The following is a 16,910-nucleotide window of genomic DNA, read 5'->3' as shown; positions in this document are numbered from 1 at the left end:
TTAATATTTTATTTAATGTTTGTACAATGAAGGAGATAGCAAGTTCCGAACAAGGTGTGAGAGGGTAGAAATACATTACATATCCTCTACTATTATATGAGCCATAAGCATATAGTTGAATTTTTATATTATAATATAATACATAATTAAATTATATCTTTTAATAAAATAAAATAATATAACTTAATAAGTTTATATTATAGGTGATGTATAAATTTCATTTTCCCTTTCAATAAGATGAAAATCCAATAAAAATAATGTAAAAAATAAAATTAACATAATAACTACTATACAAGAGAGATTGACATTGAAAAATTGCATAAGTACTAGTTATTCCTATTCCAATTGAATTTGTTCAGTATCAATCTCTCTTGTATTTGAATTCTTTACATTATATTTTATCTTTACATTGTTTTAATTAGATTTTCACATTAAGTAGGGGAAGTTTCTATATTATCTATAATAGAAACTTATTGAATTAAAATAACTAAGAATTGTATTACATTTGAAACTTTTTAAAATAGCAAGTGAAGTCTTGAAAAAAAAACATAAGACATGAATAGATAGGCATTTCTTTGTATTTAATCTGTTTGGAAATAGTAATAGATAATACAATAAAAAATTTATTTTATTGTTAATAACAGTTCCAAATAAATACAATATAGATGGTTTAAAATAAATAAAATATAAATGGTGAGACACAAGCTGTAAATGAGTATACACATTATCAATGAGTTAATGTAGTTTCAACAAGAATTATCGATCAAGTTTGAATACAGTGACAATGATGAAAATATTCAGTGTTCAAAAGGAATAAAAGCAATTTCATTTTATCACTTTTCAATCACTTAAACATCAAACAATAAAATTTGATTTCTAAGTTTAAAAGTGTTAAATAATCAAAAATTAACTTATTCTAAATTTTTACTTAATATATGATAACCTATCGTTTAATAACTTAACACTTTTCATGCTTTATCCTTTCCAAAGACTGCTAACTGTTCTTTTCCACCAAAGTTTTATCTTCACAGTTGGATATAGGGATGTTTAAAAGCAATCTCGCATCGTGAGCAATGAGAGCTGAAACCTTGTCTCTCCAAACTATGAACTGAACATTACCTCCATACTCTACATTCATAATTAACTATGGTATTTGAATTAACGTGCTGCACTTATTCAATAGATATATGACATTTCCTATATATGCTCTAAAATAGCTCCATCGATGTTTGCACCAACCTGATTACATAACACTATTACAGAGATATTTAAAAGACGAAATTAAATATGAAAAATTTCAATATGCCCGAGTCTACGTCTTTCCATCTCCAAAGATTCATATCAAATAATTTTTCTGAAGTCCTACAATTTTAAGCTTACAAAATTTTTAATCTAGAGTTTCTCTTCTTTGATGTGAATTATGCAGGGTCTTGCATGAGAAGCAGAACAGATACAGTGCCAAGAATGACCTGCCCAAAAGAACATATATACTTTACAACGTTCTTTTTGCTTCCTACGAAATGCATATATCAACGTGGGCAGATCATTCTTGGCTCAGTTACAGTCTCTGCATCAACATGCAATACTCCTACATAAATGATTTAGAATGAGGAACAAAAACAACCCACAAGATTCGATAAACATGGCAACTCGTATGTGACCAATATTTCGAGCTTTTAAGCCAATCAAAACAATACACATCCGAAATCGATTATAAAGACACGCGTTAGATCGTGACTATCACAATGAAGAAGTTTAAGAGCTGATTTTATTTACAAATCACAGTGCTGACTGTTTTACCATTGTGCTGTAAAGCAGAAGGAATAGAATATATTCAAAGGCAATAAGCCCGCATTCTCGGTAGGCCGCGTAGCACATGAGTGCTGTCATATTCGATCAGATAATATTATGCTCAAGGAGTGGATATAATAGAACATCTCGATAAAAGCATTTCTGAAAAGCAGTCAGCGGGCTTTGTGAAATGCGCAATGAAAAGCATTCTTGGGTACAGAAAAATTCATTTGGATTCCTGAGATGTTACAGATATTATCCTGTAACGCAGAGATAATTTGTTTAATATACTCGCCTGCGATTATTCGATCTAAAAGAGGGTCTGACCTATGTAAGAAATTGGCAACGTCGGTTTCGAATAAAGGCATTAACATAAATGTCATCTTTACAAAAAATTATCCTTTATTACCATGAAAGAAGCTGCTCTACATGTGGAATTGTTTTTAGTTTTGATAGCTTTTTAATATTTATTTAATTTTAATTGAAGTATTTTTATCTTAATTAATCTTCAATTTTGACTAAACCAGTGTACACTCCGTATATATTTTATTGAAATTATATTGATTCTTTTTCAAGATCAATAATATAATTACTTTTTGTCAACTTAAATTATTTATTATCATATTAAATTCGTATTATATCATAAATATTTCAAACGATAACAAAAACTATTTACTTATATTCTACATCTAGATGAGTTACATAAAATAATTATTCTTTATTTTATTTGGTTAACTGGTTAATATATTCAAATAAAAAAGATAAAAAGAAGTAAATGATCTATTTAATTATTCTTAGTATCATGATTTTTAAAATGAATGATTAGATATCAATAAATTATGATACTTAATGCAATATTTTTCTTATTCAATTATGTGACATTAGTTTTGTATAATTAAAGAATCAGTACGTGAAATCAAATCAATGTGAGTGAACATCCTTTTTTCTGAGAATGGATGAAACATTATTTGGGTAATAATGAATTAATAATATAATCCTTAATAGAACTAGGAGGCCAAAAAACTCATACCTATGGTATAAATGTGAAGCATATGTATAGCTAACCCTACCCAAAATAAAAAGATTTGAACCAATCATATCCTCTAGGACCAATTTATAAAAAACTTTTCAAATGGATTAAGGGACATATAATCCTAATCGCTATTGATGAGAGTTTCTTTCAACTATAACATGCAAAAAGAAATACTCAATGTTGCCAAAATAAACACCAAATATTTAGTCCTCCCTTGATTTAAGGTCATCTCTCATGCTAATCTTACAAAGTAACATCATGATATAGCTTTGATGTTATTGTGGAAACTCACTTAGTTAAATAATGTGATTTGCTGGTAATAAAAGAGGAACTTAATATATTCATTAAATGGATATCAACTCTTGCATGCTTCTAAATATTATGCTTTACAATTTGCAAAATAACATGATTTGATTTTTCAATTATTCCACTTCAAATCCAACTTAAATTAGCTAAATTCTACTCTCAATTGTGAATGAAATGGATAAATCATGAACTTGGAATGTAATAGATGTAGGTTGTTTAATGACTTCACCCACTTAGTGCAAGCTCCTAAGGTGTACTTAAATGGTTTTTACATCAATAAATCCTCTCAATACCATTTAATTGATGCAAACTAAACATTGGATAACAATTACAAATAACTTTCACCACATTGCCACATAAGGAACATCTACAATTAGCAAGAGGCTAGTTGCCATGTTCATATTTGAGTCAACCATGTAAACATCAATAATTATCACCTCCAAATAAACTACTTCTATATAACATAAATTGAAATCCTAAATTGGGTGAGGAAATGCAGATCATCGTGCAATAATGCAAACTTGACAACAATAATTCCCCATTTAAGATAGAACAATGAAGAGTAGAGAAAACGTATCAATGCATTAAAAATAATTAACCAACCTATCTCTCTTTTAAAAATGAGAGGGGTGACATTTATAGGAGAATCTTCAATACAAAAAATGTAAAAGATTGATTTCAATTCAAAGTCCAAGATTCTAGACTACAGAAGTCCTAATTAAATTTCTATAACCATAGCTACACATGTTAAATGCCCACCCAATTACAATGAAGCACAACCTTATGGACAAATGAAAAATTTACACTATCTTCATGGGACAATAAGAAAATTTAAATCCATAAGAAATTTATATGGATCAATAATTTATAGATGAATGAAAAGCGAAGCCATCATAGAAAATGCCACCTCATCAATTGATAAATATTCATTTTATCCTACAAGGTAATTAATCAGTTGTAAATAATTAAAACTTTCTAAATGATAATTGAAATAAAACATGGAAAATATCAAAAAATTCACATTTTAATTTCAAATAAAATTTATTTAATTAGATAAATTCAAATTTGATTGGAAATTTTTTAATCATTGTCATTTATGATTTATTTTCTATTAATTTAATTTCCTTTTTTTTTTTTTTGAATAAGTAAAGATGGATATGGTCTAAACCTTCATAAAAAAAATTAACATCAACTTTTCAAGCCACATGGATAAGGCCATGAGTAGTGATACCTACAAATTGGAACAAGAAATAAAAATATACTAAATCAGCAAGATAATGTTATGAGAATGAAACAAACACGGAGGCCAAATAAAATATCCCATCTATTGCCTAGAAGCCCAATAAATACACCCAACTAGAAGCATAAATACAAATAAAATCAAACAAGATTAACCATGAGCACCAACAAAAATAAAATTTTCCAAAAACACTAAACTTGAAAAAACCATAAGAAGGAAAAATTTTAAACCATAAGACATTGACCAGTGTGCACCTAGCACATACCACCCCAAGAAGAATGAAAGAAAAAAGAGGTCCCTACTTCTCCTTGATCTAGTCTAGGAAGGAGTGTTTTATTGGTTAGAGAGATAGCCTCATGTGTCACCTAAGAAGACTATAGATTTCCCTCTTCCTTAGTTTGGATTTCCTCGAGGAAAGTTCTCTTATTCAAGCTTTCTTCCAAGAGGGGCTTCAAAGCACCAATGTTATTCTCTATCCTAGCCTACATAGAATTATGGTGATGGAATAGATTATTAATTTGGTCCCCCAATAGATCTTGAGTTCTTTCATAGTGATCATGGTCTCAAGCATTTCATATTTTTCTTCTTCAAAAGGAACTTTCTTCCAAATATCACACACTTTCTCCTTATATGGCTTCTAATTGTGCAATCTATCAGCCAATGCTTTCCTAATTTCCCACTAGGCCTTATCACCACAACCCATCATCCCATCTTTGACCTTGCACTCGACCTTAGTAATGACCTCCATTCTATTAATTTTCTTACAAGAACTATCCATTTTAAATAATAACTATCCCAAAACAATCTTTGATATTTTATAGAATATACAAAACTTTATCTAATGTAAGGACAACCTTTTCAAATACACATACCCATGTTCTTTATTAGGAACTATACCCAACAAGTATTCTTAAGATACGTTAGAGTCACCCAAGTAGCTTCAATCTATGATAGGAGAATAAGGAAACATTTTAGAATGAAGGTATGATGGCATGGAAAATAGTGACAAGTTCTTCAATGTCCATTGGTTCTGACTAGTCATAGATGATCCCTTTTCGAAGTCTTCCAAAATGTTAGCAGTTTCCTCCAAATACTCAAAGGCATCCTCTTTCTTATTCCTAGGTTCATAAGGGGTAACAATGTGCATAATAGATCTAAAAGATCTTTTTAGAGTAATGGGGTATGATCCTATTTGAATGAAGAAGAAAGGGATATAAAAACTTGATTGTTCAAATTTTCTACAAAATGAGAAGTTTGAGGCACTAGATTCCTATAAAAATTATAAAGTGTATACAAAATATCCTAGTATTTGGGAAGATAGCCATTCTCTTTTCATTTTTCTATAAAAAGAGAAAGTGATAAATAAATCCAGAATGGAAAATAAAATAAGTCATTCCTTCAAAACTTGTTAAGAATCAGAAATAGGTGGGAGTGAAAAACTTATACCTACCTTCATAAGTTATAAAATAAAGAATAACTTTCATCACTTTCTGCCTCAACCCCTTGAAAACTCTTCTATTAGAACCAAAATGTAGTCTAGGAATTTTCTCCATTGAATCCATAAAATTCTCCAGAGCCTCTTTGAATGACATGTTCATATTATACATAATCCAGTCACCTTCCATTCTTAGACCTATAGTAGCCAATACCAATTTTCCAGTCACAATAAAGGAAATGATACCTATTATTACACTCCCCATGTATTAATATTCTAAGTAAATCAAGAGAACCCCTGACCCTGAGGTTAAAATTAGCCCCATTGACTCAGATACAAATAGTAGGAAGAGTAAGTAGAGTGCCAAAAACACTAACAAATGCCTCCATTTGGAAAAAATTAACCTCCCCCCTGCCCCCAAGCACAATTCCAACTCTGAATCTAACAAAAGTGTTGTTATAGCTAGATAAAATAAGAGACTCCCTCGAGATATGAATCATGTCACTAGCACCCTTAGCCTCTATCATATTTTTGACACCCCCAAAGCTACCCTAGCTAGAAATGGGGGGAGGGGGGAAGACATAACCTCGACCAATAAATATACTCCTCAAGGTCGGGGAAAGAAGGTAAGCATAATGATAGACAGAGAGATAGCGATGTTAGATTGGATAAGCTTGAGTAGTCGATGAGGGATCTAGTAAACAATCACATTGGTATCTACCAAAAATTTGACACTTTGGTGGAATTCTCCACGAAATTCATGTATTCTATGACCATCACGCTTTACTTTTTGTAGGTGAATAAAGATGAGATGGACCTAAGAAAGGAGAGTGAGACAACCGGATCCATTTATGGGTTCCTGGCATAAGATTGGTTAAAGACGATCTTGGATAAATCTATCAAGGTGGATGGGGGGTACATGAATAAGCATGCACCTAAGGAGGAGAAAGATGAGGATCTTGTGAGGTTTTGCATTATATTCTTATTTCGATATGTGGGACTAATAACAATGATTTATTTAAGTATTGCTGGTCTATATTTTAAGCTATTTCATTTTGCTAGTTTCAAGACTAAGGTACTATTAATTCAGCTATGGAATTTTTTTTTTTTGAAGTTTAATGTTGGTATCAGTTAGATGATTGGGAGGTAAACTTTGGCTAACTTTTCATCCATTTCATACTTTAGGGTTAGCCCTTTGTCTTTTTGGTTGCTATCTAATACTTCAAAATCATTCTATAATATTCTTTGAGAGCCCTAATTTGAACCTTGTAATTCTATTAATATTCTTTAGATAGCTTCCCACTCTAGAGTTTCTTATAATTCCAAATCATTTTTATATCTCCCTCACTCATCATGATCGACTTGAAAACAATCAACCCCAATGTTCTTGATATTACTGTAAATATTTTTACAACACTTACAAACTTCAACACTGGACAAAAAACTGAAAACCAAATGAATGAAATAAAAAAATGCATAAATTAAAAGAAAAATTAAAGTAAAACCATATCTTTTAATATTTATGTAAGTCTCATCTTAATTTAAAACCAATTTTTATATCACTTATTATGTTTATATTATATTTGTTTTTCATTTTATTTTTCTTTTTTTTGGATATTGATGCAAAATGGGTCTTACATTAATTTTAATTTAATTTATATCTAATTCTAAATTAAATTTCATTATTTTCTTGAGTTTTTCTTCCTCATATTCCAAGTTAAATGTCATTAAAACCAAAATTCACTTGAATTTGGAATAATCTTCTACGCATAGTTTCTCATTTCATGGTTCAAAGATCATTTCTCTAAGATTGGTTTACAACTTCAAGGCTTGAGATAGGATGATATTTCATACACCTACCTTCAAATGTGACACAAATAATTTAGGTAGAAATAGGAGGCTCAACTCAAGATGAGAAAAAAAATTAGAGTCAAGGAAAATGGTTTGTGTTTAAGGTGAGAAGAAAAAAGAATAGGTAGAAAATAGTCTAAGTCCAAGATAAAGAAACATTTACACAAGTAGGAAAATATCTTGTCTCATGATGAGACAAAATTTACATGGGTAATGAAATGTGTGTCAACCCTAGATACCTTTTATACTTACCCAATTTTAGCTCTTCTTCTAGCATTGCTCTTGATTTGGTACCATCTTTCAGAGTTAACCAAATCCTCAGAAAAATCTAAACAAAAACACATTGCTTCAAACTTAAGCCCAATTCTAAATATCCATAACTAAACTACTACAATAGTCTAATAGAAAACAAAGTGGGGTCTAAATTTGCAATTTGGTGATCATGTAAAACCCTCATAACATCTAGAATCCATCTAGAGAAATGCTAATGAATAATGCAAGAACATCTTTGGTCTAACAATAATCTTGCATCAACCAAAAATATTTCATTTCAGTCATTTGAATAAGGGTTTTCTAAATGTAGAGTTGTTGTCTATGGAGGCTTGATACTTAGTAAGTTAGTCATAACACCTTCGAACGTCCTAATTTTAGAGGTGGATCCTCATCTTGGATATATCAGCCTACAAGTTGAGGCTCAATATCATATCATACATATTCATGGATTTATTGCTAATTTTTGGTGTGCAATTTTGGTATAAAATAGAAAGATCACCATTGAAGGCCTAAATGTGGTAGGATCATACCTAAAAAATTGATGGATGAGCACTTTTTTGGAACTAAGCCTATAGATCAGAAGCTTAGGATTCCCAAAAGTGGTTATAATATCCAATTAGAGCAATGATTTGAGAGTTATGGCCTTACAAATTTAGGCTAACCAAAACTTCCAAAATAAATGTACAAAAAAAATATTTGGAAAACTGTACATGTATTGTTAGGGTTTGTCTTCCCTAGGTATTAAGTTTGAGTATCTAGAAACTTCCTCGGTGGCATAAAATTGCCTATTTAAGAAATGCCTGAATGTTGTCTAGAACAACTCTAGGTGATAGTTCACATCTTTGTCTTACATATTACTGTAATGAAGGTGCCCATGTGGATTAGCATATTATAATCCTAAATACTATAATTCTACATTTGCGATGATAATAAGAAGCCCATACTTTGTTCTCACAAATTGTTGTTATTTCTTTTTTTCTATTATGTGTTTATGGTATTAATGGGAGTACCCCTCATCAAGTGGTATCAAAGCTAGAGTTCTTGAGTGTGTAAATATATCGCCAACTATGATTCAATTACAATAGGACCATGGTTTGGGCTGAGCATGTGGACAAATCATCAATTGTGAGGCAATTTAGATTAGGATTTTAACAAAAGTGAAAATGTCCCCACAAAGAGGGCATGGTGGAAGAGCTATAGGTGTTACACCTGAGGGTTTTAGAGCCCTCCAAAGATAGATCCAAGCATTGGGTGAATAAATGTGAAAAAGAATAAATATTTTTGTAAGAGATGAAAGTGAGGATGAGGAAAAAGAATAAGAAAATGTTGAAGTAGAGGTTCTTAACTCAGAGAAGGATAAAATTTTAAGGCCATCTCTAAGATTAGAAAAAGACCTAAGTTTGAGGTTCCCACATTTTTGGGAAATCATAACCTAGATGAGATGATTCATTAGATCAATTAATTGGAGGAATACTTTGAGCATGAAGATATTGAGGATTCTGATAGGGGCAAGTTTGCAAAAGAAACATTGAAGGGACATGCGAAGATCTAGAGGCAAGAGATTTAGTTGGAGCAAAATAGAAGAGGAATGGATAAAATCACAAGATGAGACTAGATGATAGCTAAATTGAAGAGACAATTCATTTATGTGTATTATGAGCTTGATCTATTGAAGAAAATGCAAGAGTTGAAGTAGATAGAAAGACCTGTTCAAGAGTATACCGAGGAGTTCTAATGAGTTTGCATAAGAACTAAGCATGAATAAACTAATAAGTAGAAACTAGTATGTTGTCTTAATGGGTTAAGGACAACCATTTGGGAGGATCTAATCATGGTTCAAATGACCAGTATTGAGGAGGCATACCAATTTTCTGTAAGATTTGAGGGGAACCTCATAAAGAAATATGATAATAAGAATAGTAGAAGAGGTCACAGTGGAAGATTTGGTGGGTAGTTTTATGTAGCTGGAAATGATGATCAAGAGAAAAAAGATGAGGCTAGCCACATAGAGTTCAGAACCAAAGGGAGAATAATTCTAATCATTTTCTATGACCAGAGAAATAAATATCAAAGAGGAAGATGCAAAGAGAAAGGATTTGGAAGAGAATCTTTTCATGGAAAATGTTTTCACTATAGAGAAGAAGGGAATAGAGCATTTGAATTCTCCCAATAAAGTGGAAGGACTAATAGAATAAGTAAAGTCTAGGCTAGAGTTGTGCATGTTGATCATCACATTTTGAAGATGTTAAAAGAGGAGAAATCCTTGTTAATAGAAGAGTCCTTCTAAGTGGAGAGAATGAACTTGATAAAAAGGAGCTTGTTTCATACAAGATACAAATGTGAAAATAAGTGTTTTGATGTTATCATGGATGGTGGATGTACTAACAATATGGTGTCAAAAAAGATTGTCACAAAGTTGAAGCTAAAGAGGCAAAAATACTTGTGTCCATAATATATTGTGTAGGTGAAGTTCAAAATTGGAAGCTACTAGGATGAGGTGCTTTTTGATATCATACCTATGGACATATGGCATATGTTGTTGGGTAGGTTGTGGTAGTTTGACATGTCTAGTGTAGATAATGAGAGAGAAATACCTACAGTTAGACAAAGGATGGAGTGAAACATAAGTTGAAGTCATTGGAGGACAAAGAAGAAAAGGTGTGTAGTGCTACTAGAATATGTTTCATTAATTGAAAGGAGTTTCTCCAAGGTTTGAAGCATGCACATTTGTGGTTTTTTGTAATCCCAAAAGATGGTAAAGAAGAAGTAGAGGAGGTACCTATAGATACTGCATATTTCTTGAGAGATTTTAAGACTGATATTGTGTCAGATAACATAGGTGATGGATTACCTCTAATGTAGAAGATCAGTTAGTAGATGGATTTGATTCTAGGAGCTAGTTTTCCAAACAACGTTGCATACAAAATGACACCAAAAGAAATTTAAGAGTTATAACAAACAAGTTCATGAGTTTTTCTAGGAGTTTATTTCAGAGAGTCTAAGTCTATATGTTAGACTAGTATTATTAACACCAAAGAAAAATGGATATTGCAGGATGTGCATGGATTCATAGGATACCAACAAGTTCACAATTAGGTATAGATTTCCATTGCCAAGGATGGATGATATTATGGGCTATTTGAGTGGAGTTGTATACTTTACAAAGATAGATCTGAAGAGTGAGTACCATCTGATTTGCAACAGAGAAGGAGAAGAGTGCAAGACTACCTTCAAGATAAGGCAAGGATTGTACAAGTGGTTATTCATGCCTTTTGGTCTAAGCAATGCACCAAACACTTTCATGAGGTTCATGAATGAGGTAGATAAGGATTTTCTGGGTAAGTTTGTCATTATTGACATAGATGGTATATTGATCTATCATAAGACATTGGAGGAGCATTTGATGCATATTTGAAAGTTGTATTATAAGTTGAGGGAAGAAAAGTTGCTGATATTATTGAAGATGTACAGTTTTGTGAGGAATGAATTGGTGTGCCTAGAATTTGTAGTCTTAGTAGACGGTCTAAAAATAGACTTGGAGAAAGTAAAGGCTATCCTTCAGTGGCCCAAATCAAAGAGTGCTAGAGAGGTAAGATCTTTTCATGGGCTAGCTAGTTTTAATATAAAGTTTATAAGAGGTTTTATTAGTATTTGTCAACCCTTGACTAAAATAATGAAGGGGGATAGGAAAGAATTTAAGAAGAATATTGGAGAATATAATAGTTTTTATTTGTTGAAATAGAAAGTTATAGACTATTCTATTTTATTTGTTCAATATTTTAGCAAGATGTTTCAAGTAGATTGTGATGTAGTGGTACTGCAATATGAGCTATTTTGAAACAAAAGGTAGATATGTTTCTTATTTTAGTGAAAAATTTAATGATACAAAAAGAAAGTATTCTATTTATTATCAAGAATTTTATGCTATAGTTGAGGTGTTGAAGAAGTGGAGACACTATCTTCTTCCTAAGGAGTTTGTTTTATATACTATTCATCTAGCTTTGCAATATTTTAATAGTCAAGTAAAATTAAACCAAAGGCATTTGATGTGGGTTGTGTTTTTGTTGAGTTATACTCTTTTTGGAAACATAGCAGTGGGAAGTCTAACAAAGTTGTAGATTCTCTTATTCGAAGACATCATTTGCTAATAGAGATGCAAATTGAGATGTTTAGGTTCAAGGAAATAAGATTTTGTATCTAGAAGATCCTGATTTTGGTAAAGAATAGAAGGCTTGTACAAAACCTATTACACTTTGTAGGATGAAGTGGTTGGATTTCATAATTAAAGATGGTATATTTTTCAAAGGGAGCTAGTTCTACATTCCAAGAAGTTCGGTGAGAGAGAATGTCATCAAGAAAAAGCATACTACAGGATTGGCTAGACACTTTGGGAGAGATGAGACCATTGCTTTGGTTAATAAGAATTAATATTGTCTATAATTGTATCAAGATGTGAAGAATTGTGTACAAAGTTGCAAAATATGTCTAATGGTGAAAGGAGTGAAGTAGAATATGGGGTTGTATAAACCATTTCCTATACTAGAGAAGCCATGGGAAGATGCTAGCATGTATTTCATTCTTAGGTTATCAAGGATTCAAGGAAGGCATGATTTTATTTTTGTAGCAATTGATAGGTTGTGATAGATTGTACATTTCATTCCTTGCAAGAAGACTATTGATGATGTTCATGTCATAGAGTTTTCTTCAAAAAAGTGGTCAGACTACATGGTTTTCCAAAGAGTATAGTTTCATATTGAGATACCAATTTTTTTGGGTGTTTCTGGCATACAGTATCGAAAAAATTAAAAATAATTTTGAAGTTTAGTTCATCACATCATCCATAGACTGATGGGTAGACAGAAGCTTTGAATAAAATTTTGGGAAATTTGTTGAGATGTTTGCTTGAAAATTGACCAAAAGGATGGAGTCTAATTTTACCACAGGCTAAATTTCCATATAATAATTTTGTCAATAGGAGTACTGGTAAATCACCATTCCAAATTGTGTATGGGAGTAGTCCAAGAAATGCTTCAAAATTGAGGTAGTTGGATAAAGGAGAAATATGTAATATTGAAGAAGAAGAAGTTTTTGAACATTTAAAGAATATCCATGAAATGGTGGGGAAGCACATTATTAGATAAATACATAGTAAAAGGCTAAGGTAGTTTTGAAAAGAAGCTATAAAGAATTTTAGATTGGAGATTAATTCATCCTTCATTTGAGAAAGGAGTATTTTCTAGTGGGTAAATATAATAAGTTATAAATGAAGAAGTTTGGACGGTGCAAGATAATGAAAAGGCATGATTCTAGAAGTGCCTATGAAGTTGAGTTTCATGTTCAATTGAATATTTCACCAATATTTAGGATTTCAGATTGGATATAGTTTTATGAAGGAGGTGATGGAAATGCAGTTTTAGAAGTGCAGTTAAGTATTCTACCAACTAGTTTGGCTACAAAAAAAAAAATTGAGGTGATATCGGCTAGTTGTATTGACAAAAGTACAAGGAACACAACTTATGAATAATACATGGTCAAATAGAAAGGAAGGTGAGTAGAAGATTCTACATGGCTACAAATGGAGAAGGTTATCATCTTGGTTTTCCTATAAACCCCAAAGATGTGATGGGGCTACTTCTCAAATTTCCCTAGGTGTCTGATGCAAGAGCATCCTCAATACAAGAGCAATCTTGCATCAACCTTGAACAATTCATTTCATTTATTTGAATAAGGGTTTTTCTAATGAAAATTTTTCATCTATGGAGGCTCTCTACTTAGTAAGTTAGTGATACAAGCTTTGAATGTCCTAATTTCAGTGTTGGATTATCATCTTGGATATATCAGCCTACTAGTTTAAGCTCGTACCATATCATGTGTACTTATAGATTTATTGTAGATTTTTGGTATAAAAAATTTAGCCTCACAATTGAGGGCCTAAATGTGCCTGAATGAGGCCCAAAACTCAATGGATTGGTGCTTGTAGGGATTTTAGCCGATAGATAAGAAGGTGAGGATTTTGAAAAGTACTTTTAATAGCCAATCAAGGCAATTCTTTGAGAGTTATGGCTTTCTAAAGTTGGGCCAACCAATACTCCCAAAATATATTTAAAAATTTTATTTGGTTGATTGTACATGTATTGTTAGAGTCTGTCAACCCTAGGTATTAAGTTTGAGCATCTAGAATCCTCTTGAATAACATAAAATTGCTTATTTAAGAAATTTCTCAACATTTTCCTAGATAGCTCTAGGTGATAGTTCACAAATTTTTCTTACAAATTATTGTAATAAAGGTGCACATGCTGGTTAGCATACTGTAATCCTGAATTCTATAATTTTGTATTTGCGACAATAATAAGAAGTCCATATTTTGTTATCACAAATTGATCTTATTTCCTTATTTTTATTATGTATTTATGGCATTAAAGGGAGCACCCTTCATCAATGAACATTTCGAGAATATAACTTAGAATAAAGAACCTTTAATTAATTGTGTTTCAGCTTTCCAATGAATATAATTATACTCAAAATGAGTGAAACCATAGATTGAGATGAGAACCTTAATTCATAGTTACTCATGTATGTAAAAGTGATTTATTGTCCACATGAAAATAACCTAGAAAGCTTCTTAGATTTTTTGTTCTTGGTTATTTGAGTATCCTCACTTCAAAAACATCACAAATGGAGCATCTCTTCCAATCAAGCATACATAAGATAAATGATGTTCTAGTTGGGATAATCCCCAACAATTACTCTATCATGAAATTTTTTATATCTAACTTGTACATATGTCTACACAGCCAAAGCCAAATATTTTTATTTATTATCTTTTATTTTTTTCTTTTTCCTTTTAACTTTTCATTTCATACTATATCTCTTTTTTTACTCAATATTTTTATTTTGACATACAAATAGTAAAGCATGCAAAGGTTTTGGAAAAACCATAATGGCATTGAAGCATGTGTATGGATTTTACTTATTCTCGCTTCACTTTGAAAAATTCATAAGAACTCATAGTAATTAGGTACATGTGAAATATTCTAACTAAAATGCTTGATTTCCCTAAACACAATGAGTGAATTCAATCCAAATTTAGTATCAATCATGTTCAAATTATTAACTATTAGGAATAATTTCTAGTTAAAGGTATCCTCTAAAGATGTGTCCAAGAAATCAATAGCATAAATTTATAGAGAGAAGAAAAAAGTGTGTGTGATAATTCTCACAAATTTGAATCCCTCTAAACTAGGATAAATGAAGAAAAGTTCTAAATTGGAAAAAAAATAAGAAACTACTACAAAAGAACTTGGGTCAATTGAATCAAGACAAAGATACAAACTGGCTTTATAAACAAAAACATTTGAAGAAAATAATTGAGCCACTCATAGAAATATCAAATATAATGACTTGGAGAAAATTAAGCTCTCATCTCAGCAATAAAACAACTATTGTAACCATAAAAAATTAAACCTACCAAAAACTATTTAACCATGTAGTTTAGTAGAAAAAAAAACCTAACTATGTACAAGAATTGGAAAGGGATAAAATAGACCTAATTAACATATTTTGTAAAAAAACTTTACATAAAAAAGGCTTATGTGATCATTCTCAATTTTGCAAATTTATCCTTGTACTCTAATGAAACATTTACTACCTCATTTCAAAATCGAGAAAAAATCATCATGTAAAATCAGCAGTTGGGAAAATTCATAAGGATTAAGAAAAGAAACAATAGTGAATGACCTATTTGATAATTCATATTTAAATCCTTAGCTATCATCAACAACTTTAGAAGGTCACACTTTTTAAAGGATTCTCTCTTTGGCATTGACACCTATTGCATGGGTGGTTAAGGTAGGATTAATCTTCATAACAAGCCATTGGAATACTACTTTAGGTGACCTATCCTTATATCATAAACCCCACATTATTTTGAGCATCCCTAAGTAAATATTCAAAATATAAAAATTCCTTTATTATTTTTCCTTCAAGTATATCCATAAGATAATCAAATAAAAAACCCCAAAGTAGTATCATTGCAAACTATTCTTTTTAGTTTTCTGCCATAGGTTTGCATGTCGAAATTGATTATGGAAAATCTTATGATTCTCTAGGTATAATATCATAAATCATAGAATCCTCATGAATAAAATTAATTTCACTCAACATCTTCATGAATTCATCAAACACAATCCCAAGTTGTAAAGACAAAGTGGGCGGACCATGCAACTTGCAATAAATTGACTACCTTGAAATAATGTTTGAAATGCATCAACTTCCTTTATGATATCCTTAATGAAACCCAAAGCAACATGGTATATGTGTTGTCTTGTAATTACTTGTGAAATTCCTCTTCATACCTTTATTAATCTATTATAAATTGTAATTATTTATTAAAAATTTCCACATGGCTATCTTCCATCAGAAGGGTATTTCAAATTTCTTGCAACTCATCCTTGATAATTTTTAATTTTCAAAACAGGGTAAATTTCACCATCATCTTCATAAATTCATAAGATTTAATCCCAAGTAGTAGATGTTTAAAAGGTTAGAGCTGATGGTGAACCATGCCACTTGTAGTAACATGATTATCATTAAATACCTTGGGAAATGAATAGAAATCATTTATGATATCATTAAGAACCTCTACAAAGAAAATGGTAGTGGTGATGTTTTGTAATGATTTATCAAAGTCCTCTTTATAGCTTGATTGATCTATGGTAAATCATAATTTGTAAGTCATCTTTTCCACATGAGGATATTCCTTCTGAAGGGTACATGAGATTGCATGTAATTCATCCTCAAGAATTTGACTAGATAGAATAAAGTAAAGTGTACCAAGGGCCACTTCTTTAAACTTTTGATTATTTTGTTCAAAAAAATTTATGGTTTTTGTCTTTTTATTCTATTTTTCATCTTCATTGGATGAAATATATTGTTTACTTTATATTTATTTTTATGTAATCTTGTTATGTGATGCATGAAAC

This window comes from Cupressus sempervirens, chromosome 7 (assembly GCF_028749045.1).
Source record: "Cupressus sempervirens isolate cs-2001-9-10 chromosome 7, ASM2874904v1, whole genome shotgun sequence".
In the NCBI taxonomy this organism is placed as follows: domain Eukaryota; kingdom Viridiplantae; phylum Streptophyta; class Pinopsida; order Cupressales; family Cupressaceae; genus Cupressus; species Cupressus sempervirens.
Note: the sequence above shows the minus strand (reverse complement) of the source record.